Below are 25,047 nucleotides of genomic sequence, written 5' to 3'. Positions count from 1 at the left end.
ACTGTATGATTACCCAATTCATTAATATATTCAACAGTTGTACAATGATGGATATTTGGGTAGTTTCCAGTTTTGTTTATGTATTACAAGTAAAGCTGCTATGAACATACTTGGACATATATTTGGTGAACATATATAACCATTTCTATTGGGTATATACTTGGAAGTGGAATTACTAAGACATGCAGGATGTATATGTTTGCCTATCGTAGATTCTGCCAGAGAGCTTTCTAGAGTGGTCGTACCAATTTATAGTCTCCCTGGTAGTGCAAGAGTGTCCTTTTTAAACATGTATAGTTCATGAAGCTATTGGGTACAGTGGTTACATACCCTACTAGAACAGACAGAGAAGCAAACTTCTCCAGGCCAGTAATATGGCTTTTGTCATGACTGACTAGAAGAGTAGCCTTTGTGAGTAGCTGAACGTGTCAGCTAAATGATGACTTGAAAACATTTCAACATCAAATTATGGTCCAAATAAATCATTGCAGGTGGCAGATATTCAATATTTGATGGCCTATAAGTAACTCTGTCCAACTAGTCAATTCAAACAGCTATGTAAGGCTATATTATAAAATTAAGTGATCATATTGGGTACATCAAAAGTTTAAGTACATCTTTTGAGGTGACCAAGTGGTAAGAACTCTTTTTTTTTTCTTTTTCTTTTTTTTTATTATTTTTTTTTTTCCAGTGGGTTTTGTCATACATTGATACGAATCAGCCATGGATTTACATGTACTCCCAATCCCGATCCCCCCTCCCACCTCCCTCTCCACCCGATTCCTCTGGGTCTTCCCAGTGCACCAGGCCGGAGCACTTGTCTCGTGCATCCCACCTGGGCTGGTGATCTGTTTCACCAGAGATAGCATACATGCTGTTCTTTTGAAATATCCCACCCTCACATTCTCCCACAGAGTTCAAAAGTCTGTTCTGTATTTCTGTGTCTCTTTTTCTGTTCTGCATATAGGGTTATCGTTATCACCTTTCTAAATTCCATATACATGTGTCAGTATGCTGTAATGTTCTTTATCTTTCTGGCTTACTTCACTCTGTATAATGGGCTCCAGCTTCATCCATCTCATTAGGACTGGTTCAAATGAATTCTTTTTAATGGCTGAGTAATATTCCATGGTGTATATGTACCACAGCTTCCTTATCCATTCATCTGCTGATGGGCATCTAGGTTGCTTCCATGTCCTGGCTATTATAAACAGTGCTGCGATGAACATTGGGGTGCACGTGTCTCTTTCAGATCTGGTTTCCTCAGTGTGTATGCCCAGAAGTGGGATTGCTGGGTCATATGGCAGTTCTATTTCCAGTTTTTTAAGGAATCTCCACACTGTTTTCCATAGCGGCTGTACTAGTTTGCATTCCCACCAACAGTGTAAGAGGGTTCCCTTTTCTCCACACCCTCTCCAGCATTTATTGCTTGTAGACTTTTGGATAGCAGCCATCCTGACTGGCGTGTAATGGAACCTCATTGTGGTTTTGATTTGCATTTCTCTAATAATGAGTGATGTTGAGCATCTTCTCATGTGTTTGTTAGCCATCTGTATGTCTTCTTTGGAGAAATGTCTGTTTAGTTCTTTGGCCCATTTTTTGATTGGGTCATTTATTTTTCTGGAATTGAGCTTCAGGAGTTGCTTGTATATTTTTGAGATTAATCCTTTGTCTGTTTCTTCATTTGCTATTATTTTCTCCCAATCTGAGGGCTGTCTTTTCACCTTACTTATAGTTTCCTTTGTAGTGCAAAAGCTTTTAAGTTTCATTAGGTCCCATTTGTTTAGTTTTGCTTTTATTTCCAATATTCTGGGAGGTGGGTCATAGAGGATCTTGCTGTGATTTATGTCAGAGAGTGTTTTGCCTATGTTCTCCTCTAGGAGTTTTATAGTTTCTGGTCTTACATTTAGATCTTTAATCCATTTTGAGTTTATTTTTGTGTATGGTGTTAGAAAGTGTTCTAGTTTCATTCTTTTACAAGTGGTTGACCAGTTTTCCCAGCACCACTTGTTAAAGAGGTTGTCTTTTTTCCATTGTATATCCTTGCCTCCTTTGTCAAAGATAAGGTGTCCATAGGTTCGTGGATTTATCTCTGGGCTTTCTATTCTGTTCCATTGATCTATATTTCTGTCTTTGTGCCAGTACCATACTGTCTTGATGACTGGCTTTGTAGTAGAGTCTGAAGTCAGGCAGGTTGATTCCTCCAGTTCCATTCTTCTTTCTCAAGATTACTTTGGCTATTCGAGGTTTTTTGTATTTCCATACAAATTGTGAAATTCTTTGGTCTAGTTCTGTGAAAAATACCGTTGGTAGCTTGATAGGGATTGCATTGAATCTATAGACTGCTTTGGGTAGAATAGCCATTTTGACAATATTAATTCTTCCAATCCATGAACACGGTATGTTTCTCCATCTGTTTGTGTCCTCTTTGATTTCTTTCATCAGTGTTTTATAGTTTTCTATGTATAGGTCTTTTGTTTCTTTAGGTAGATATACTCCTAAGTATTTTATTCTTTTTGTTGCAATGGTGAATGGTATTGTTTCCTTAATTTCTCTTTCTGTTTTTTCATTGTTAGTATATAGGAATGCAAGGGATTTCTGTGTGTTAATTTTATGTCCTGCAACTTTACTATATTCATTGATTAGCTCTAGTAATTTTCTGGAAGAGTCTTTAGGGTTTTCTATGTAGAGGATCATGTCATCTGCAAACAGTGAGAGTTTTACTTCTTCTTTTCCTATCTGGATTCCTTTTACTTCTTTTTCTGCTCTGATTGCTGTGGCCAGAACTTCCAACACTATGTTGAATAGTAGTGGTGAGAGTGGGCACCCTTGTCTTGTTCCTGATTTCAGGGGAAATGCCTTCAATTTTTCACCATTGAGGGTGATGCTTGCTGTGGGTTTGTCATATATAGCTTTTATTATGTTGAGGTATGTTCCTTCTATTCCTGCTTTTTGGAGAGTTTTAATCATAAATGAGTGTTGGATTTTGTCAAAGGCTTTCTCTGCATCTATTGAGATAATCATATGGTTTTTATCTTTCAATTTGTTAATGTGGTGTATTACATTGATTGATTTGCGGATATTAAAGAATCCTTGCATTCCTGGGATAAAGCCCACTTGGTCATGGTGTATGATTTTTTTAATATGTTGTTGGATTCTGTTTGCTAGAATTTTGTTAAGGATTTTTGCATCTATGTTCATCAGTGATATTGGCCTGTAGTTTTCTTTTTTTGTGGCATCTTTGTCTGGTTTTGGAATTAGGGTGATGGTGGCCTCATAGAATGAGTTTGGAAGCTTACCTTCTTCTGCAATTTTCTGGAAGAGTTTGAGTAAGATAGGTGTTAGCTCTTCTCTAAATTTTTGGTAGAATTCAGCTGTGAAGCCATCTGGTCCTGGGCTTTTGTTTGCTGGAAGATTTTTGATGACAGTTTCGATTTCCTTGCTTGTGATGGGTCTGTTAAGATCTTCTATTTCTTCCTGGTTCAGTTTTGGAAAGTTATACTTTTCTAAGAATTTGTCCATTTCATCCAAGTTGTCCATTTTATTGGCATAGAGCTGCTGGTAGTAGTCTCTTATGATCCTTTGTATTTCAGTGTTGTCTGTTGTGATCTCTCCATTTTCATTTCTAATTTTGTTAATTTGGTTTTTCTCTCTTTGTTTCTTAATGAGTCTTGCTAATGGTTTGTCAATTTTGTTTATTTTTTCAAAAAACCAGCTTTTAGCTTTGTTGATTTTTGCTATGGTCTCTTTAGTTTCTTTTGCATTTATTTCTGCCCTGATTTTTAAGATTTCTTTCCTTCTGCTAACTCTGGGGTTCTTCATTTCTTCCTTCTCTAATTGCTTTAGGTGTAGAGTTAGGTTATTTAATTGGTTTTTTTCCTGTTTCTTGATGTAAGCCTGTAATGCTATGAACCTTCCCCTTAGCACTGCTTTTACAGTGTCCCATAGGTTTTGGGTTGTTGTGTTTTCATTTTCATTCATTTCTATACATATTTTGATTTCTTTTTTGATTTCTTCTATGATTTGTTGGTTATTCAGAAGCGTGTTATTTAGCCTCCATATGTTTGAAGTTTTAACAATTTTTTTCCTGTAATTGAGATCTAATCTTACTGCACTGTGGTCAGAAAAGATGACTGGAATGATTTCAATTTTTTTGAATTTTCCAAGACCAGATTTATGGCCCAGGATGTGATCTATTCTGGAGAATGTTCCGTGTGCACTTGAGAAAAAGGTGAAGTTGATTGTTTTGGGGTGAAATGTCCTATAGATATCAATTAGGTCTAGCTGGTCCATTGTGTCATTTAAGGTTTGTGTTTCCTTGTTAATTTTATGTTTAGTTGATCTATCCATAGTTGTGAGTGGGGTATTAAAGTCTCCCACTATTATTGTGTTACTATTAATTTCCTCTTTCATACTCGTTAGCGTTTGCCGTACATATTGCGGTGCTCCTATGTTGGGTGCATATATATTTATAATTGTTATATCTTCTTTTTTGATTGATCCTTTGATAATTATGTAGTGTCCTTCTTTGTCTCTTTTCACTTCCTTAATTTGAAAGTCTATTTTATCTGATATGAGTATTGCGACTCCTGCTTTCTTTTGGTCTCCGTTTGCATGAAATATTTTTTTCCAGCCCTTCACTTTTAGTCTGTATGTGTCTCTTGTTTTGAGGTGGGTCTCTTGTAGACAGCATATATAGGGGTCTTGTTTTTGTATGCATTCAGCCAATCTTTGTCTTTTGGTTGGGGCATTCAACCCATTTACATTTAGGGTAATTATTGATAGGTGTGGTCCCGTTGCCATTTACTTTGTTGTTTTGGGTTCACGTTTATACAACCTTTCTGCATTTCCTGTCTAGAGAAGATCCTTTAGCATTTGTTGAAGAGCTGGTTTGGTGGTGCTGAATTCTCTCAGCTTTTGCTTATCTGTAAAGCTTTTGAATTCTCCTTCATATCTGAATGAGATCCTTGCTGGATACAGTAATCTAGGTTGTAGGTTATTCTCTTTCATTACTTTCAGTACGTCCTGCCATTCCCTTCTGGCCTGGAGGGTTTCTATTGATAGATCAGCTGTTATCCTTATGGGAATCCCTTTGTGTGTTATTTGTTGTTTTTCCCTTGCTGCTTTTAATATTTGTTCTTTGTGTTTGATCTTTGTTAATTTGATTAATATGTGTCTTGGGGTGTTTCGCCTTGGGTTTATCCTGTTTGGGACTCTCTGGGTTTCTTGGACTTGGGTGGCTATTTCCTTCCCCATTTTAGGGAAGTTTTCAGCTATTATCTCCTCGAGTATTTTCTCATGGCCTTTCTTTTTGTCTTCTTCTTCTGGAACTCCTATGATTCGAATGTTGGGGCGTTTCACAGTGTCCCAAAGGTCCCTGAGGTTGTCCTCATTTCTTTTGATTCTTTTTTCTTTTTTCCTCTCTGCTTCATTTATTTCCACCATTTTATCTTCTACCTCACTTATCCTATCTTCTGCCTCCGTTATTCTACTCTTGGTTCCCTCCAAAGTGTTTTTGATCTCATTCATTGCATTATTCATTTGTAATTGACTCTTTTTTATTTCTTCTAGGTCTTTATTAAACAGTTCTTGAATCTTTTCAATCTTTGTTTCCAGGCTATTTATCTGTAACTCCATTTTGTTTTCAAGATTTTGGATCATTTTTATTATCATTATTCTAAATTCTTTTTCAGGTAGATTCCCTATCTCCTCCTCTTTTGTTTGACTTGGTGGGCATTTTTCATGTTCCTTTACCTGTTGGGTATTTCTTTGCCTTTTCATCTTGTTTAGATTGCTGTGTTTGGAGTGGGCTTTCTGTATTCTGGAGGTCTGTGGTTCCTTTTTGTTGTGGAGGATTAACCCAGTGGGTGGGGTTTGACGATTGGCTTGTCGAGATTTCCTGGTTAGGGAAGCTTGCGTCAGTGTTCTGGTGCGTGGAACTTGATTTCTTCTCTTTGGAGAGCAATGGAGTGCCCAGTAATGAGTTTTGAGATGGGTCTATGTGTTAGGTGTGACCTTGGGCAGCCTGTATATTGATGTTCAGGGCTATGTTCCTGCGTTGCTGGAGAATTTGCGTGGTATGTCTTGCTCTAAAACTTATTGGCTCTTGTGTGGTGGTTGGTTTCAGTGTAGGTATGGAGGCTTTTGGACAGTCACTTATTACTTAAAGTTCCTTGTAGTCAGGAGTTTTCTGGTGTTCTCAGGTTTTGGGCTTAAGTCTCCTGCCTCTGGATTTCAGTTTTATTCTTCCTGTAGTCTCAGGACTTCTCCAACTATACAGCCCTGATAAGAAAACTTCTAGGTTAATGGCTAAAAGATTCTCCCCCGTTAGGGACACCCAGAGAGGTTCACAGAGTCACATGAAGAAGAGGAGAGGGAGGAGGGAGATAGAGAGGAACAGGAGGAGAAAAAAAGGGGGACTCAAGAGGAGAGAGACAGATCTACGCAGCTGTCTGTTCCCAGAATGTTCTCCGTAGCCCAGTCACCTACAAAGATTCACAGAATTGGATTGGGAAGAGAAGGGGAAAGGAGGAAATAGAGGTGTTCTGAGGTGGAAAACAGAGAGTCAAGATTGGGAGAGAATAATCTTCGGTTTAAAAATAGGGTTTCTCTTCTTTTTTTTTTTGTAAGGTTATAGTGTATTGAAAATGAAAATTAAGGAGTAGTAGAGGAGTACTAGAGAACTTTAAAAGAAATAAGAGAAAAAGAAAAATAGAAAATAGAAGAGAAAAAGGAAAGAAAAAAAAAAGAAAGAAAAAGAAAAAAAAGAAAAAAGAAAAAAAAATTTTTTTTTCCCCCTAATTAAAAAATCATAAAAGTCTATGGAAATGAAAGTTAAGGAGTAATGGGGGAGTAATAGGGGATTTTAAAGGAAAATAAAAGAGAAAAACTAAAAAAGAAAAAAGAAAAAAAAAGAAAAAAATTTAAAAAAATAAAAAAAAAATAAAAAAAGAGAAAAAAGTAAAATTATATCTAGGAGTTTCTCTGGAGCTGTTGCGGTCAGTGTGGGTTCGGCTCAGTTTCAGATAGCTCCTCGTTCCAGCTTACGCTTCTCGATATCTACAGGCTCCTCCGGTGTAGTCAATGTTTCCTAGAGGGATTTTAATCTGTTGCACCAGTCCCTTCTGAAGCGGTTCCCTTTGTTTATTTGGCTTCTGTTTGCCGGTCTCTTCAGAGCCTCATTTCTGCCCTGACACAGGCGGGCGGAGGTGGACTCTTATTCAGGTAGCTAGTTCCGTCGCTCTGCGGGGAGGGGCTGGCGCCGCGGGGCTTGCGCCGCGGGGATGGGCTGGCGCTGCCGGGAGGGGCTGACGCTGCTTTCTCAGTCTGCGCTGCTCAGGCTCCCGGCTGTTCTATATGGAGTGCGCCCCGCGCTGCGCGAGGTTCCAGCCCTCGGGTGTTCCACAAAAGCGCAGAAGGAAAAGCTGCGCCTGCTCTCTGTGCCTTCCCCGTCAGAGCAGTCCAGGCAGCCAGGGGCTCGGTGGGCTCACTCTCTCCAGGTGTGGCGCTCCCCCTCCCTTCCGCGGACCCAGTCTCAGTTTCCGCCGGCGCCAGTCGGGTGCGCGCGCCTTCTGCCCTCCGCGTCCCCGGCCCCAGTCCCCGCCCGCGCCGGTCGGGTGCCTGCGCCCTGTGTCTCGCCGCGACCTTCCCCTCCCCCCTGCCTCCTGCCTCCGGCGGGGCAGGGCCGGTCCGCAGCCTGCGAGCTCCTCTCTGGACCCTCTCGGTCTCTTTGTTCTGCGAACGGCCGGCAGTGTGTTCGGGCCGGCTAATTTACTCTCTCTCTTTTGGTCTCCCACAGTTCAAGTTGGCAACTCACAGAAGCTCCCTCCGATTGTCCTCAGGGCACTCAGGCCCGGACCCTACCCCAAGCAATGCCGCCTAAGAGCTCCCGGGACGGATCTCCGTCCTTAGCTCTTTTGTCTCACTTTTTATCTTTTATATTTTGTCCTACCTCCTTTCGAAGACAATGGGCTGCTTTTCTGGGCGCCTGATGACCTCAGCTAGCGATCAGAAGTTGTTTTGCGAAGTTTGCTCTGCGTTCAGTTATTCTTTTGATGAATTTGTAGGAGAGAAAGTGGTCTCCCCGTCCTACTCCTCCGCCATCTTGGCTCCTCCTCGGTAAGAACTCTTAAAACTATGTAGGCCCCAAACCATTTGTTCTCATACTTCATGGTACAAATATCTAGTGAACCAGTCATCTATTTTTCCAGGCATGGGAGCAGAATGAAAGGTTATTTCTGTAAGGAGTGTTGGCTCTACTCATGGCCCCCTGGCATCCATGCACAGGGGATAAAGCTGTGAGCTACTGATGAGCAGAAATATAAGGACACACCAGACCCTTAAATGTTCACAATATGTCAATTCTGCCACCTGCATGTCTTGTAGTCATATATAGCACAGGGATCCTACTTTAATAAATAATGTAGCTAAAAACTGAACTCAGAGAAACAAGGAATAGAATGGTGTCACTGTGGGCTGGGAGAGGATGGGGAGGGGGCAGGGGAGAGAAGATATAGGTTAAAGGGTACAAACTTGCAATTATAAGATAAATAAGCCCTGGAATGGCAAATAGAAGAGGGGAAAGTGGAAACAGTGACAAATTTTATTTTCTTGGGCTCCAAAATCACTGCAGATTGTGACTGTGGCCATGAAATTAAAGGATACTTTCTCCTTGGAAGGAAAGCCATGACAAACCTAGACAGCATATTAAAAAGCAGAGACATCATTTTGCCCACAAAGGTCCATGTAGTCAAAGCCATGGTTTTTCCAGTAGTCACGTATGAATGTGAGAGTTGGATATAAAGAAAGTTGAGCACTGAAGAATTAATACTTGCGAATTGTGGCGCTGGAGGAGAGTCCTGAGAGTCCCTTGGACTGCAAGGAGATCAAACCAGTCAATCCTAAAAGAAATCAACACTGAATATTCCCTGGAAGAACTGATGCTGAAGCTCCAATACTTTGGCTACCTGATGCGAGGAGCCAACCCATTGAAAAAGACCCTGATGCTGGGAAAGATTGAAGGCAGGAGGAGAAGCGGGTGACAGAGGATGAGATGGTTGGATGTCATCACCAACTCAATGGACAAGAGTTTGAGCAAACTCTGGGGGAGAGTGAAGGACAGGGAGGCTTGGCAGGCTGCAGTCCATGGGGTCACAAAGAGTCAGACACGATTTAGCAACTGAACAACGAAAGCTCTGGAAACCTAGTGTGCAGCATGGTGACTGCAGTTAATGCTGTATGTACACTTGAAATTTGCTACGAGAATAGAGAATTAGACCTTAAGTGTTCTCATCACACACATACACATACACATACAGTAGTAACTATGTGAAATGAGGTTTGTGTTAATTCGCTTGATTATGGTAATAATCATTTCATGTTGTATATGTATATCAAAACATCACATGGTAGGTTTTAAACATATTAAATATTATATTTTTGTCAACCATACTTCAATAAAGCTGGGGGAAAATTTTAGAAGAAAAATAAATAATATGGCTTCTTTGGCACTTCAGGCACTTACCCATCAGAGAATCCAACTATGAAAAAGACTGATCCATCCTTACCCAAACCCTGCTTCAGACTCATGTGTTTAGCAGAACCACACTGCCTGCTTGTGCCTTAGCTGCCTGAAGTTCCCCCAGTGTGTCCAGAAATCCATGTGCACAATCCTTATTATCAGAGCTTCTCACAGAAGTGCTTTCCCTAATCTCAACTCGGGGATAGATAATCCCTTAACTCTTAGAGGGTGCCAACAGAAGAAATAACTATTTGAGCTCTTTCTATCTCATGCCAGGATGTAGTCAAAGACATTGCCTGTTATACTACCCAATGCCTGTTATAAGACTTGACACAAATATTTGATTCTTCCTGAAATGATGGAATTGAAGTCCTAGCCAGGAAGACTATGAAAAAAATGGGACTGTCGTTTTGCTCTGACTTCGAGAAAGCTTGGTGTTAAGGTCTGTGCTTATTAACTACCCATCACACACACACACACACACACACACACACACACACACACACACACACAAACGAATCTGAAAGGCAAAATCTACCTACAGAGAAAGTAGATTCGTAGTTGCCCGGTGCTCAGGGTGGGATCACCAACTCAATGGACATGAGTTTGAGTAAACTCCGGGAGTTGGTGTTGGACAGGGAGCCCTGGCGTGCTGCAGTCCATGGGGTTACAAAGAGTTGGATACGACTGAGTGACTGAACTGAACAGGGTGGGAAAGGGGAATGACTACAAATGCAGACAAGGGTTTTTTCCTTAGTGATGAAAATATTCTAAAATTAGATCATGGAGACAGTTGCACAACTCTGTAAATTCACTTTTAAAAAATCATTGAATGGTACTCTTAAAATGAGTAAGCTTAATGATGTGTAAATTATACCTCAATAAAGCTGTTTTTTAAAAAATCAATCTGAGATGAATCATAGACATTAATGTGAAAGGTAAAACAATAAAGTTTCTGAAAGAAAATATAATCATCATGATCTTGGAGGAAGCAGAGATTTCTTAAATAGAACACTAAAAGTATTAACCATATAATAAAAACAATGATAAACTGGACTTCAGTAGAATTAAGAATATCTGTTAGACAAAGGACATCATTAGGACTGAAGATGCAAGCCACATGCTGGGGAGAGATATTTGCAATATTTCTGACAAAAGACTGATATCTAGATTTTATTTTTAAGACACTCCTACAAATAAGCAAAAAGACTAACAACCCAATTTTAGGATGGGCAATAGACTTGAACAGGTTATTCACAAAAGACAGGTAGATATCTAATTGTTCAACACACACAAAAAGATACACAGAAGTGATGGCTACCTCAGTTCCTAGCTCTGATTCCTATGCCTTTCATTTTCTTTAATGGTGCTTATTTCCTTGTTATATATTTTGATATTCACATCTCTCAAAATCCCAACAGAAAGTCAATGGCACATTCAATTTAGAGTACCCACACCTCACTCTGTCATCCATGTGGCCTCTTGGCTGGGACCCCTATTGGTCAAACCCAACAAGAAGCCAAAGAATAAGGCAACTCATACCTATGTCATCGATCAGATCAGTCTCCTGGGTCAGAAAAGGTAGAATGGTTCTGGAGGGGCAAATGGAAGGGACCTGGCACGCCATTGCAAGCTGCCTGGAATCCCTTTCTAAATATGCAGGGAATAAATCATGAACAGAGACCACAACCAATAAACCTACACTCCTGGGAGACAAAAAAGGGATTCGTTATAGACATTACATAAGCTTCTCATATGCAATTTATGAAGGAGAAGAAGAGGGGAAAGGAATAGCAGTTCATTATTATATACTCAGCCAAGATAATGCCCTGCATAATTTATTTTCTATCGATCAGACATAGAGCTGACTCCTGTCCAAAAGTGAAATAGACATCCTCAGGAATAAACGATACACCTTCTTGGAGAGGGCTGTTCTTTAAACTCACTTCAGAGCTAGTATCTGGGTACTCAGGGAAGGTTATTATCCCAGAGATATAAAGTGAATCTCCTCTTTAATACGGACTTTTTTCTCTGAACAGCCTGAAAGGGACCTTGCCACCTCTCCTCCATACACTTTCTCAGCTGCCACACCCTGCTCCCACGAACCCACTCTCTTCATCCCTTCTACTAATTTAGTTCTCAACCATAGTTTCCATTAGTGTAGGATCCAAGATGTTGTCTACATTGATTTTCTTAAAAGACTTTCAAAGTGTCCATCAAGAAGCATGCAGATGCATACTTCTCTTCACCAGCCTCAGTCTATAAGGTGATCTTGGACATAGTTCAGTTACTTCCCATTCTAAACTTCCTTGTATTGTGCATGCATGCTAAGTCACTTCAGTTATGTCCAGTTCCTTGTGACCCCCAGGCTACAGTCTGTCCATGGGATTTTCTGTCTTCTGTACAGTCTGTCCTCTGTTCATGGGATTTTCCAGGCAAGAATACCGGGGTGGGTTGTCATGCCCTCCCCCAGAGGGTCTTCCTGACCCAGGGATTGAACCCTTGTCTCTTACTTCTCTTGCATTGGCAGGCAGGTTCTTTATCAGTAACACCACTTGGGAAACCCCCTGTATTACAGCACAAAGCAAAAACCAAGTGAATCTGTGCAGGAGATTTAATGAACATGAAAAAAAATCCCCTTATTTATCAAAGTATGTGTCTGCTGTCAACTCCACTAGAACAAAGATCCTTGTGAGCAGGGATTTTGTCTGTCTTGTTCAGCCTTCCTCAGGGCCTCACACAGCAGTTGGCATCTTGGAGGCTAAATGTTCAAGCTGGTTTTAGAAAAGGCAGAGGAACCAGAGGTCAAGTTGTCAACATCTGCTGAATCATCGAAAAAACAAGAGCGTTCCAGAAAAACATCTATTTCTGCTTTATTGACTATGCCAAAGCCTTTGACTGTGTGGATCACAATAAACTGTAGAAAATTCTGAAAGAGATGGGAATACCAGACCACCTGACCTGCCTCTTGAGAAACCTGTATGCAGGACAGGAAGCACCAGTTAGAACTGGACATGGAACAACTGACTGGTTCCAAATAGGAAAAGGAGTACGTCAAGGCTGTATATTGTCACCCTGCTTATTTAACTTATATGCAGAGTACATCATGTGAAATGCTGGGCTGGAAGAAGCACAAGCTGGAATCAAGATTGCCGGGAGGAATATCAATAATGTCAGATATGCAGACGACACCACCCTTATGGCAGAAAGTGAAGAAGAACTAAAGAGCCTCTTGATGAAAGTGAAATAGGAGAGTGAAAAAGTTGGCTTAAAGCTCAATATTCAGAAAACTAAGATCATGGCATCCGGTCCCATCACTTCATGGGAAATAGATGGGGAAACAGTGGAAACAGTGGCAGACTTTATTTTTCTGGGCTGCAAAATCACTGCAGATAGTGATTGCAGCCATGAAATTAAAAGACACTTACTCCTTGGAAGGAAAGTTATGACCAGCCTAGACAGCATATTAAAAAGCAGAGACATTGTCAAAAAAAGGTCCATCTAGTCAAGGCTATGGTTTTTCCAGTAGTCATGTATGGATGTGAGAGTTGGACTATAAAGAAAGCTGAGCAAAGAAAAATTGATGTTTTTGAACTATGGTGTTGGATAAGACTCTTGAGAGTCCCTTGGACTGCAAGGAGATCCAACCAATTCATCCTAAAGAAGATCAGTCCTGGGTGTTCATTGGAAGGACTGATGTTGAAGCTGAAACTCCAATACTTTGGCCACCTGATGCGAAGAGTTGACTCATTTGAAAAGACCCTGATGCTGGGAAAGATTGAGGGCAGGAGGAGAAGGGGACAACAGAAGATGAGATGGTTGAATGGCATCACTGACTCAATGGACATGGGTTTGGGTGGACTCCGGCAGTTGGTGATGGACAGGGAGGCCTGGCGTGCTGCAGTTCATGGGGTCACAAAGGGTTGGACACGACTGAGTGACTGAACTGAACTGAAGGCTAAATGTATGCTAAGTAAATGAGTAATTGGACATGACATTCTTTTTAAAAAAACTTTTTGGCCACACCATGGGATCTTAGTTCCCTGACCAGGGATCAAACCCATGTCCCCTACATTGGAAGAAAGAGTCTTAACCACTGAACCACCAAGGAAGTCCCTGGATGTGACATTCTCTAACTTCTCCACTGGCAGCACCTGGCTTTAATTCTACCACCCACCCTAACTTGGCTACGTCTGTAATAAATGAGTCCACTTGTGATAAGTTAAAGAGACTAAAGGAAGCCCCTAAAACATCTCTTTGAAAAGCTGGCTGACAAGCTTCAGGAGCAGAGTTTGCCCTGCTGTTTCACGTCACAAACTACACATTGTTCCTTGTTAGGGACAACAACATCATGCAAAGCCAGCCATCTCAGTGGTGAACCCACATGCAGCCACCTGACCGTGCCATTTCATCTAACCCACAGCATCTTCCTGACCATATTCTCCAAATACAACTCCTTTCCCTTCCACTCAGACCTCGTCAGGGAAAATGCATGCCCTAGAGATTCTCAAACTTTACACGCATCAGATTCCCCTTGAGGGCTGTTAAAATGCAGATTCCTGAACGCTACCCCTAGAGCTTCTGATATAATAGGTCTGGAGTGGAGGCATCCTACAATTTTTGTTTCTAAAAAATTCCCAGGGTATTAGTTTCCAATTGCTGCTATAAGAAATTCCACAAAATTGGTGACTTAAAACTACAAGTTAAAATGATTACCTTGTGTCTGAAATTCAAAACTTTAAGTCTGAAATGGGTCTCACTGGGCTAAAATTAAGCTGTCTGCAGGGCTGTCTTCATTTCTGGAGGCTCTAGGGATAATCCATTTTCTGGCTTCTTCTAGTTCCTAGATGTGACCTGCATCTCTTGGCTCATGGTCACAATCCCTCATCTTCAAAGCCAGCAATGACTGGGCAAGTCTTTCCTGCATCACTCTGACACTGCCTCCCTCCTCCACATTTAGACTCTGTGATTACATTGGACTCACTGGATAATCCAGGGTTCTCTCCCTATTTTGAGGTCAGTGGTAAGACATCTTAATGGTACATGCTACTTTAATTTCCTATTGCCTTGTAATTTAACATATCTACAGGTTCTATGGGCTTCCCAGGTGGCACAGTGGTAAAGAATCTGCCTGCCAATGAAGGAGATGCAAAAGATGCAGATTCAATCCCTAGGTCAGGAAGAGCCCCTGGAGGAAGGCATGGTAACCCACTCCAGTGTTCTTGCCTGGAGAATCCCAAGGCCAGAGGAGCCTGGCGGGCTATAGTTCATGGGATTGCCAAGTCAGACATGACTGTGCACAGGTTCTAGAAATTAGGATGCAGACCTCATTAGAAGGTCATCATCCTGCCTACCACACAGGATGATGCTGAGACTTCTAGTTTGGGGCCACAATTTGAGGACACTGGTGTAGGATGATGCTGGCTAACGATGGAAATTCAAGGTCACGGGTTCCAGGAAGGGTAGGGAAGGAAGATTGAATGAAGCAAAGAAATGGGGAGGAGTGAGCTGCAGGGGCAACCCAAGGGAAGAGAGAGAGAGGGTGGTGAACAGGAGAAAAGCTACCTTCAGTCATTAGAGTGAGCCTCTCAGCTCTCACACAGAAAAGGAAGAAAGCACCACCACAGGGGTGGTGCTTAAGAAAGAAATTCTTCCCAGCTGAGAACGAAACAGCACCTATCAGAATCATTCCTCTCACCTGTGCTGCTCTCTCGAGAGTGCACTAAATATTAACTAAAAACACCTAAACCTAAAAACACAAACACGTTCTATGGGATGCATTAGTTATATATTTGGAGGGAAAATAAGATTTCTGTTGGTGGCAAGACATATAAGCCAGGACTAATTTTTATCCTGAATTGGAATTTTCCACTCCTAGAGAACTTGACTAGTGAAGTATGTTACTTTTAAATAGTCTACAGCTGAGTTTGTTTTTGCTGTAACTTTTTTTTTTTAATTTGGGAAGAGAGAAACCTTAAAAGAAAATGTGTGTTCACAGTCATTTGAACAGGCATTACGATAGATCCCCCAGCCTCACAAGCCTGCAAGAGAAGTCATCACAGGATTCGGGATCATGAAGGGCTGGTGTGATAGTAGGGATTGTGGAAAGCAAAGTGGGGTGGGTGGGTGTGGGGGTGTGTGTGTGTTACAGATGGTGGGGATTGTGGGAAGCAAGATAGGAAAGACCTGGGAGGCATGATTCATGTTCTGTGTTCACCTTATTCTAAGAAGCACTTATATCAGCCAACTGAGAGAGTTAAGTAAAGCTCATCTGGATTTGTTTTATTATTTTCAACAATTTTTATTGAAATATAGTTGATTTATAATGTGTTAATTTCTACTGTACGGCAAAGTGATAGTTATTCACATATAGTCTCTTTCATAGGCTTTTCTGTTATGATTTATCACAGGATACTGAATACAGCTCCCTGTATTATACAGTAGCACCTTGTGGTTTATCCATCCTATACACAATAGTTTGCATATGCTAATCCCAAATGCTCAATTATTATTATAAAACAAATGTTTGTCCCTTGTACCAGCTCTTAAAGGCATTTCTTTTCCACAGAGGAGGGACACTGAGTTGACCCAAGCCACAGAACAACCTAAGGTAGACCACAGACAGAAACTCTGCCTGCTCCCTACACATGAAGGTTCATCTGTGGCTTAAAAGAGAAAGCCATATCCTTCTCCTATGTCTCCCTATAAAACAGATCACATTTGCCAGAAACACAGTGTCTAAATGGCTCTGTTCCCCAAAGGATGTGTCCAGCCAGCACTGAACTTTCTGTAAGATCATGTGCTCTGTTAGCCTGTAAACTCTACTGCAGGAAACGTAATTCCAGCAGATAGACGGGAACAGATCATGGATGGTGACAGAAAGTGGAAGCGCTAGCCGAGAAAAGAGTAATCCACCATAGCATCCTAACTCCCTCAAAAGGCTGAACAGCAGAGAATGGACCAGCTGACTTCAGAGATGTGGGCATTAAGCATTTACATTTTAAGGAATCAGGCACTATGAGCAAACAGTTATACCTCCTGCAGTCTCCAAATTAACAAATATTCCATGATCATTCCCAGAGCAGCTCAAAGGCAGGCTATCCCAGGAACTGGGTTTTCTCAGTAGCCCACTCCTCTGCTTATGGTAACAGTGAATCTAAAAGATGCCTTTTGATCTAGAAAGACATAAGTCCTCAGTAGCTCTGAAATGGTCAGCAGAAATAATGGAAACATGACCATTTGCAGAGGGCCTGCTGTGTCCTCAGGACCCTGTATACATTCTTGCAGTGACTCTTCTTTACAGCCCTGCAAAGCAGGTATTACTATCCCTAAATTTTTAATATAAGAAAATTGAGGTTCAAAGAAAAGCAACAAACCACTTGCTTAGGATCACATAGCCAGAGAGTAGCAGAGCAGAGCGCCAAGATCAAGTCTTTTGGCTCCAAAGTCTGTACAAACCATGCAAAGAGCTACATTTCACATAAGAGGATGACCCTGCTCTCCCCTCATCAATGAGATAGTGGCTGGGTTTTATTTTTTCTTACCACAGTGATGACTTTCCTCTTGAGTGCATGCTCAGCCCTGTCTAAATCATTGCGACCCCATGGACTATAGCGCACCAGGCTCCTCTGTCCATGCGATTTCTCAAGCAAGAATACTGGAGCGGGTTGCCATTTCCTCCTCCAAGGGATCTTCCAAACTCAGGGATTGAACCCCCATCTCCTGCACTAGCAGACAGATTCTTTACCACTGCATCATCTGGGAAGCTGACTTTCCTCTGAATAGGCTAAATATTCTTACCCTCTCTTCCTTGAAGCCAGCAGTCACCAATGGCAGAATGGTTTGTAACAAAGCTCCCGACCAGTAATGCTAACTTCTCTGCATATTATAATTTTCTATCAAATGTTCTATATGCCTCATCCTAAATCTGAGAAGTTGGTCAAACTGATCACCATATCAGGAGAATTCAAAAGGATAAGAATAGCATGATGCAACGCAGAGCCTCTAATAAATGTTTTGAGTTCCCTGTCCCAGCTTTGCACAAACACACACAAAACCTTGCTACAATTTTAGGGGTTCGTGGACTCCCTGAAGCCCACTTATAGACCGGTATGTCAAGAGACCCAAACTTATAAATGTTACAAGCTGACTCTTAGGCCACGCCCAGGGAAGCTCTATGAAAGGCCCTTTAATTCTCCATACAATGAGATGATCACTCCAGCCCCTTCTCATGCTTAGGGTCTAAATGGGGGTATCTCCTAATCAGGCACTATTTAAGGACAAACGTTAATATAAAGAAATGACAACCCTATATCTGATTATAAAACATCTACGAGGTGTAATCAAATGTACATTTAACAATAAATGTTTCCATTTTAGAATAAAAGTTTGCTATCACACTAAACTTTATTTTCATCTGTCAAATGACTCTTTACTCCCCCTGACCTCCACAGAACTCTGGGGTCACATGGGAGGAGGGGGAGACAGATTGTCCCAGAACTCCATTTGGTGAATTATGAGGGCTGTTCCAACCAGAACAGATGTTTGCATCATCACTTGGCCATGTGTCCCCAGTGAACAGCCAGGAAATATTTTGTGTTGCCAAATTTGATAAAAAAGAAGTTACATTTGAAATGATGATTAGAGATGATCAGCACGGAGAAGGTAGGAAAAACAAGAGACATCTTAAAGTTACAGAACCTGCGTCTCACAATAGCACAGGTGATGTTTATGGAGTAGATGCCCCACAGGGGCATGGCTTAGGAGGACCGAGAAGGAATGCTTGAGCAAAGATGTGGAAAGCAAAGTTTCTCAAGACACCTTCAGGGACCACAATGAAAATAATTTGAACTAGAGTCCCCCATGGAGAAAGTGAAAATATTAAAGGAGAAAGAAGGTCAATCAAAAGCATCAATTTCTACTTTGTAAGTGTTAGATACATTGCAGATGAAGCAAAGGAGAAAAATAAAATCTTCTGATACTCAGGGATTTGTGAAATAACAGAAATAACACAATTAGAAAAGGACAGTTATCAGTGTCTTGTGTTGGCTTAGTGCAGTTGAAGTTCCTTTTTTCCTATCCAGCTAACCACTCTGAGCCTCCAGGAGAAAGTAAGGGTATCATGAATGCCGAAGCTCCTGGATTTATTCCAGGGACTGTCCATGGACCATGGTCACAGCAAGGACCAGGAATGTGCAGTTTTACTTCCTGGCCACATAAGAAAACCTGACTATGCCCTGGTGGTGATGGGAGACAGCATTATCCTCCCCAGAAATCCTGTAAGCAAAACCTGGTAAAGTTTCATGCTGTGCTACCCAATTTAGTAGCCACACACCGCATATGACTAATTACACTCCAGTTATAATTGTTAAATATGATTTAACTGTAGTACTTGGTTCTACTAGTCCTATTTCAAATTCTCAGCCACATATGGCCAAGTGTCTACCGTACTAGATGGCACACATACAGAACATCACCATCATCACAGAAAGTTCTATTAGACAGCACTGGCCAAGAGCAAAGCTTCTTTAAACTTTAATCTGCATTCGAGTCTCTTTGAAGATCTTGTTAAAATGCAGCTTCTGATTGAGTAGGACTGGGATGGGGCCTGTGACTGAATCACCAACAAGCTCCCGGTGATGTTCACAGTCCTGGCCAGTGGACCCCTGAGAGGCTGGAGTGGATTCACAGCAACTCTGTTACAGGCTGACCTCAGACTGAATGGTAAATATCTGCCCTGTTCTAACACAAGGAGTGCCTTTTATGTTCACGTCACTGTTCCTCAAAACAGCGAGCATTCAACCACATAGAAATTGTTAAATCCTTCTCTTTTGCCTACCTTTCCATTTCGCACTCTCTGGTTTTAAAAAATTCCCACATTTACAGAAAAAATGTGCAGAGCACTGAATCTCTATCTTTGCGACGTTTCCACTATCTGCAATGGAGATTTCCTTGACAGAAAGCCTGGCATGATATAATTGAAGCAGCTGTGTTTTCAGAAGATAAGCGCAACCCTTTTATATCCCAGACACAGTGGTAATTCGGAGAGGAACAGTCAGGCATGTGCTGGGATTCGGCGTGGCTGCATTAGTGAAATACACAGAGTAACAAAGGGAAAGAAAGAAGCTCTCCCAGCTTAAAAACAGAACAAGCCTAGTGCCACAACTCAGGACCAAATAATACGTTTGAAGCACTGTCCCTGTTTCCTAACTGAAATAACTCAGTTGGTTTAGTCTTTGAAAACAAGGAGAAAGTCTTACTTACATCATATATAACTCCACATTTCCACATCATCTCAATTAACCAACGTAACTATCCATGCAAAGTAAGTCTTACTATTTTCATTTTGACAGGTGTGAATACTAACTCTCAGAAGAAATGAGAACTGCCTGGACCTCACCCAGGTTGCTCTGGCTTTCCAACTAGCACTGAAAAACAAGTTCATGAAGAGACGAGAGGAGGGAGATTACACACTCTAAGCCAAATAACTACTACAGACCAGCAACTTCTTCTCCCATCTAGCTACTATTTCCTCACCCATAAGTAGAATGCCTCACCCATTTGTCCATTAAAGGATTAATGCCATCATTAAGAGATTTCTGCTAAAAGTGCTAAGGTAGAACATTAACCACTGTGTTCATTATTTGATCTTGCTGGGTTTTAGAGTTCAGTTCAGTCACTCAGTCGTGTCCTACTCTTTGCGACCCATGAACCGCAGCATGCCAGGCCTCCCTGTCCATCACCAACTCCTGAAGTCCCCCCAAACCCATGTCCATCAAGTCAATGATGCCATCCAACCATCTCATCCTCTGTCATCCCCTTCTCCTCCTGCCCTCAATCTTTCCCAGCATCAGGATCTTTTCAAATGAGTCAGTTCTTCACATCAGGTAGCCAAAGTATTGGAGTTTCAGTTTCAACATCAGTCCTTCCAATGAATATTCAGGACTGATCTGCTTTAGGATGGACTGGTTGGATCTCCATGCTGTCCAAGGAACTTTCAAGAGTCTTCTCCAACACCACAGTTCAAAACCATCAAATCTTCAGTACATACAGTTAATTACAGGTTACAATCAACACATATCCCAGTTCATAGAATAGCTGTCCAGAGCAAAGGCAACAGTGAGCTGGTAGCAGGGTCCCCATCGTGAGAATCTGCAGATGGAGTTGGAAGCCTGGGACTGGATCAGCAATGCAAATGTTCTTACAACCCAGTGATGTCACTGAAAATGTAAAGCATGAGTTGTGTGAGGGGAAGGGGGGTGTCGGTGCTTAGGAGTAGGGCAGTCACATTATTCATCACCCTAATTGGGATGACTTGGATAGTGAAGGAGGCACCTGGGGACAACAGGAGTAAGCATGCATTATCCCAGGCATTCTGTGCATGAGCCAGGAAGAGAGATTTGGACTTTTCCCTAAAGGAAAAGGGAGCCACCTAGAGTGGCATAACCCAAACTTCTATTTGGGAAAACTCGTTCCAGCATCTATGTGGAGAACAGGATCAGAAAAGGAAGAGGCTACTCAACCTCAGAGATGTGTGTGCGTGTGTGTTCACAAGCATGAGAAAACCCTACCGAGAAAATACAAAATTCAGGGCTAATTTTAAACCCACTAATCTTGACCTAAATTAGGCACAGAAAAGTGGGATTCTTTCAGCGCCAAAGCTAACCACCCACTCCGCTGATCCTCCCCTGGCAAGGTCTGCTGCTTTGTAGAAAGTGGAGCCAACCCTTCAGGCCACAGGGCGCCATCTGGAAAAGCAACGAGTCATTGGGCTCAACAGGAAAACAGCCACAAACAGCAAAACGCAGCCAGACAAATATCTGTCTGGATTGTTGGAATCATTTATTCATTCAGCAAATATTTGTTGAGTGTTTCCTACATGCCAGGCACAGCAAATGTAAATAAAGGTAAACAAGGCACAATTGTTGCCCTCAATGAACTTATTGACGGATAAGGCAGTTGTCATAATACAGTGTGAGAAGCATGGCAAACGCTGGCCCAGGTGTTAAAAACACAAAGGAGGGGCATTTACAACTCAGGGAGAAGCAGGTGATGCCAAGCTATGTCTTCACATTCTGTGATTCCAAGTGTTGTCCCCAGACTTAGCAGCCTCCTGTGGCACCCAGGAGCTTGCCAGGAAAGCTGAATCTCAGGCCCCACCATAGACCAGTGGAATCAGACTCTATTTTAACAAGATCCCTGGTTTATCTGCATGCATGTTAAAGTCTGAGAAATACCATCTTCAAGAATAAGGATGAGTGGCCAGAGGGAGAGAAGTGGGTTGTTTTGTTGTTGTTTAGGCGCCCAATCATGTCTGACTCTTCTGCAACCTCATGGAATGTAGCCAGCCAGGCTCCTCTGTCCTGGGATTCTATAGGCAAGAATACCAGAATGGGTTGCCCTTTCCTACTCCAGGGGATCTTCCTAACCTAGGGATCAAACCCACGTCTCCTGCATTGGCAGGTGGATTCTTTACCACTTGAGTTAACATGGAAGCAGAGAAGTGGGAGAGGAGATCTAAGATAGAAGAAAGAGCAGAAGAAAAATGACTGGTGTAAGACAGATGGTCCCACATTCCCAAAGTACAGAGATCAACATGTCCAAAGCACAGAGTAGGTGAGAAGCAAGAAGTGGTCCAAGAAAATGCTTCTGAAAAGGGACAGAAGCTAGCTAGGTCACTCATGAAAAAAGTGAAAATGTTAGTTGCTCAGTCATGTCTGACTCTTTACAACCCTGTAAAGACTATAGCCCACCAGGCTCCTCTATCCTTGGAATTCTCCAGGCAAGAATACTGGAATGGGTTGCCATTCCCTTCTCCAAGGTCTCTCTCATAAGAGCTCTAGAATTCCTTGAAAGGTCTTAGGCAGGAGACATTTAGGAAGAACATCCTGGCAATGGTGGGGTAAGACCAGGTTTGGAGGACTATGGACAAAATCACAACATACGTCATTGTACCCGTCTGTGGGACACCAAGGAGGTCAGGTGGCCCAGGGCCAGCAGTGGGTCAGCAGGAGCCAAGAATCATTGGCACAGGCTTGATCGCTTGGAGAGGGGAGCGTAGCTGGTTATATGAAACCAAGAACACTTCTTTCTGAAGCCATTTGTTTTCCCTAATTATACTGCTTCTCAGCTAGATTTGTGCCAAAGAAATAAGAAGAAAAGTACCCAAAGGACCTTCCCTCACTGAACGTCAGTCTCGGGAATGGAGCTTGAGCCAGATTTCCTGACGACATCAAGAAATAGGAATTACCTGTGGCATTTGTTCAAAATTCAGATTCCTAGGCCCTACGGTCACACCCTATAGAAAGGTATCACACTTGATGTGTCACTGTACATCATTAATGGCAGGCTTATTTTTCTCCCATATCTGATTCATCCAATGCTCATCATTCAGCATCGTATGTACAAGCAATTGATTCTTCTGCCAGATAAAGTATCAGTTAATGATAGTATAAATTGACTCTTGAACTCTGACAGATGACAGATAGACAGACAGACAGACAGATAGATAGACAGATAGATAGATACCTGATTCAGAGCCCTTATACCTTTTATACCTTTTAAAAAACGAGTCTAGAACAAAAAGGGCAAAAAGCATAAATAGCATTTCAAAGAAGAGAAAACTCATAAGGCTAGCAAGCCTGAAAAGATGCTCAACTGATCTATAATCAGGGAAATACTAATTAAAGAACAAGATTCCATTTCACACCCATGAGACTGGCAAGTTAAATTTTTTAAGTTTGGCCTGTAGGTACGCAAATGAGTACAACCAATTTCAAAAATGATTTGGCAACACCTAGCAGAGTTGAAGGTGAGCACAAAAGTCCTTCCATTCTCTGGAAGAAAGCCTAGAACAAGTCTAGCAGGTGTGTACCAAGAGATATGTAAGAGAATGTTTGTAGCAGCATGCTTTGTAATAGAATAAAACTGGAAACAATTCAAATATCCAATAAGAGAATGGCAAAATAAAGTTCATCTATACATAAACACACACACTACACATACACAAATTACAGACACACATATTATGCTTTTATGTTTGATATCTTCTATAAATTTAGTCCTCAGTTAGTTTAGTGATTTATTATTATTTTCGCCATTTATTAAGGCAGGTTCTAGGCATTTTCATAGATTTCTAATTATCATTGGAACATTGTAAGGTATAATTACCACCTTAGAGTTAGAGGATATAAAGCAATTCCTTTGGCCCAAGATCACACCACTGGGAAATACTATGTCATATGTGTACCAATAACTCCAAAATCCAAATTCCTGCTTACCATGTAACTGGGGGCTTTTTTCCAGAAAAATCTTAATCACCACATTATGTGTTAAACCCATTGTCTTAATAATGACGTAAACACAATAACTAACTCCTCTTATATTGCTCTTGATGTGTAGCCCTGTTCTTCACTGAAGCAAAAAACAAAACAAAACAAAATATTGTGACAGCACCTAGAAACAGCATAGTCTCCTTGGGAAAAAAATGAAAGGTAAGGTCATCTTTACTTAATCTAGGCTGGATTAATGTATTAATCCTGAATAGGATTAATACTAAAGTATCTATAATTCATGAGAATTAATGTGAACAATTCATAGAAAATCTTTAGATAAAAAGAAAACAAATGACTAATAACATTACTCCAGGTAATGTGAAATTGGCCATCAGCTTCCCAAACTGGTCACTCCTGTCAAATCTGTGGCCCTGGTGCTGCGATGTTTCACCACTGCTTGGGGCTCAGGTACTGTGTCCGTAGACAGCTTCCTTTCCGGTTCCTGTCACTCTGAAGATCTCTCTCAATCCCATCTCTCACCCCTGCTTTTCCTCTCAGCTCCATCCATTATGTAACCCATCTCCAGCTTTCATCTTCTGTATCTCCCTCTTCCTTTGATCCTTCCCCTTGGGTGACAAACATGCTCCTCAGGACATCCTTCTTTCTCAGCTGTGCTCCCCCACCAGGCTCCCTCTCACTCTCTTCATCACCCACCTTCTTGAAGGAACCCCATCTGTCCCACGGTCCCACTTCCTTGCCAGCCTCTCCTGGCTTAACTGCCTCCTCATTTATAACAATCGGGCAACCATGTCTCTTAAGCCCTCGAGAGGCTTCAGTGAGAACGTGTATATGATGCCAGGTACCAAGTGGGAGCTCACTAGTCCTCCACTTCTTGAAGTGTTTTTCTCTCCTGGATTTCATTCAGCTCCCTATTCTTTTCCCTGGGTCAGGGGCTTTGTCTTTACTTCTGTCTGTCACTTGCTGAGGGATTTCATTGGTCCCCTGGATCCAGTTGTGACTTCTATGCAGAGAAGCAGATGGCACTTAAGCTCTAGATTCAGACTTGAAGTCTCACCTGTGAATCAACAGGTCCCAAGCCAAACTCACCACCAGTGACCACTTTGATCCCCAGTTCTCACCAATGGCTTCTGCTTGCCACCACTTGCCAGTTTCTTATATTTGAGCCTTGGCAACCATCAGAAACTCCTTTATCTCCCCATCGCTAACCACTTATGAAGTTCAGTCTTATTTTAC

General features: G+C 41.7%; 1 protein-coding gene across 3 annotated transcripts in view; it reads right to left on the bottom strand.

Moving 5' to 3' along the window:
- Positions 1-25,047, bottom strand: part of FRMD3 (FERM domain containing 3) — a 356,347-nt gene that overhangs the window by 208,971 nt on the left and 122,329 nt on the right. The gene's annotated exons all lie outside the window — the stretch shown is intronic.

This window comes from Dama dama, chromosome 16, assembly GCF_033118175.1.
Source record: "Dama dama isolate Ldn47 chromosome 16, ASM3311817v1, whole genome shotgun sequence".
Taxonomy (NCBI): domain Eukaryota; kingdom Metazoa; phylum Chordata; class Mammalia; order Artiodactyla; family Cervidae; genus Dama; species Dama dama.
This window is presented reverse-complemented; position numbering and strand designations above follow the sequence as displayed.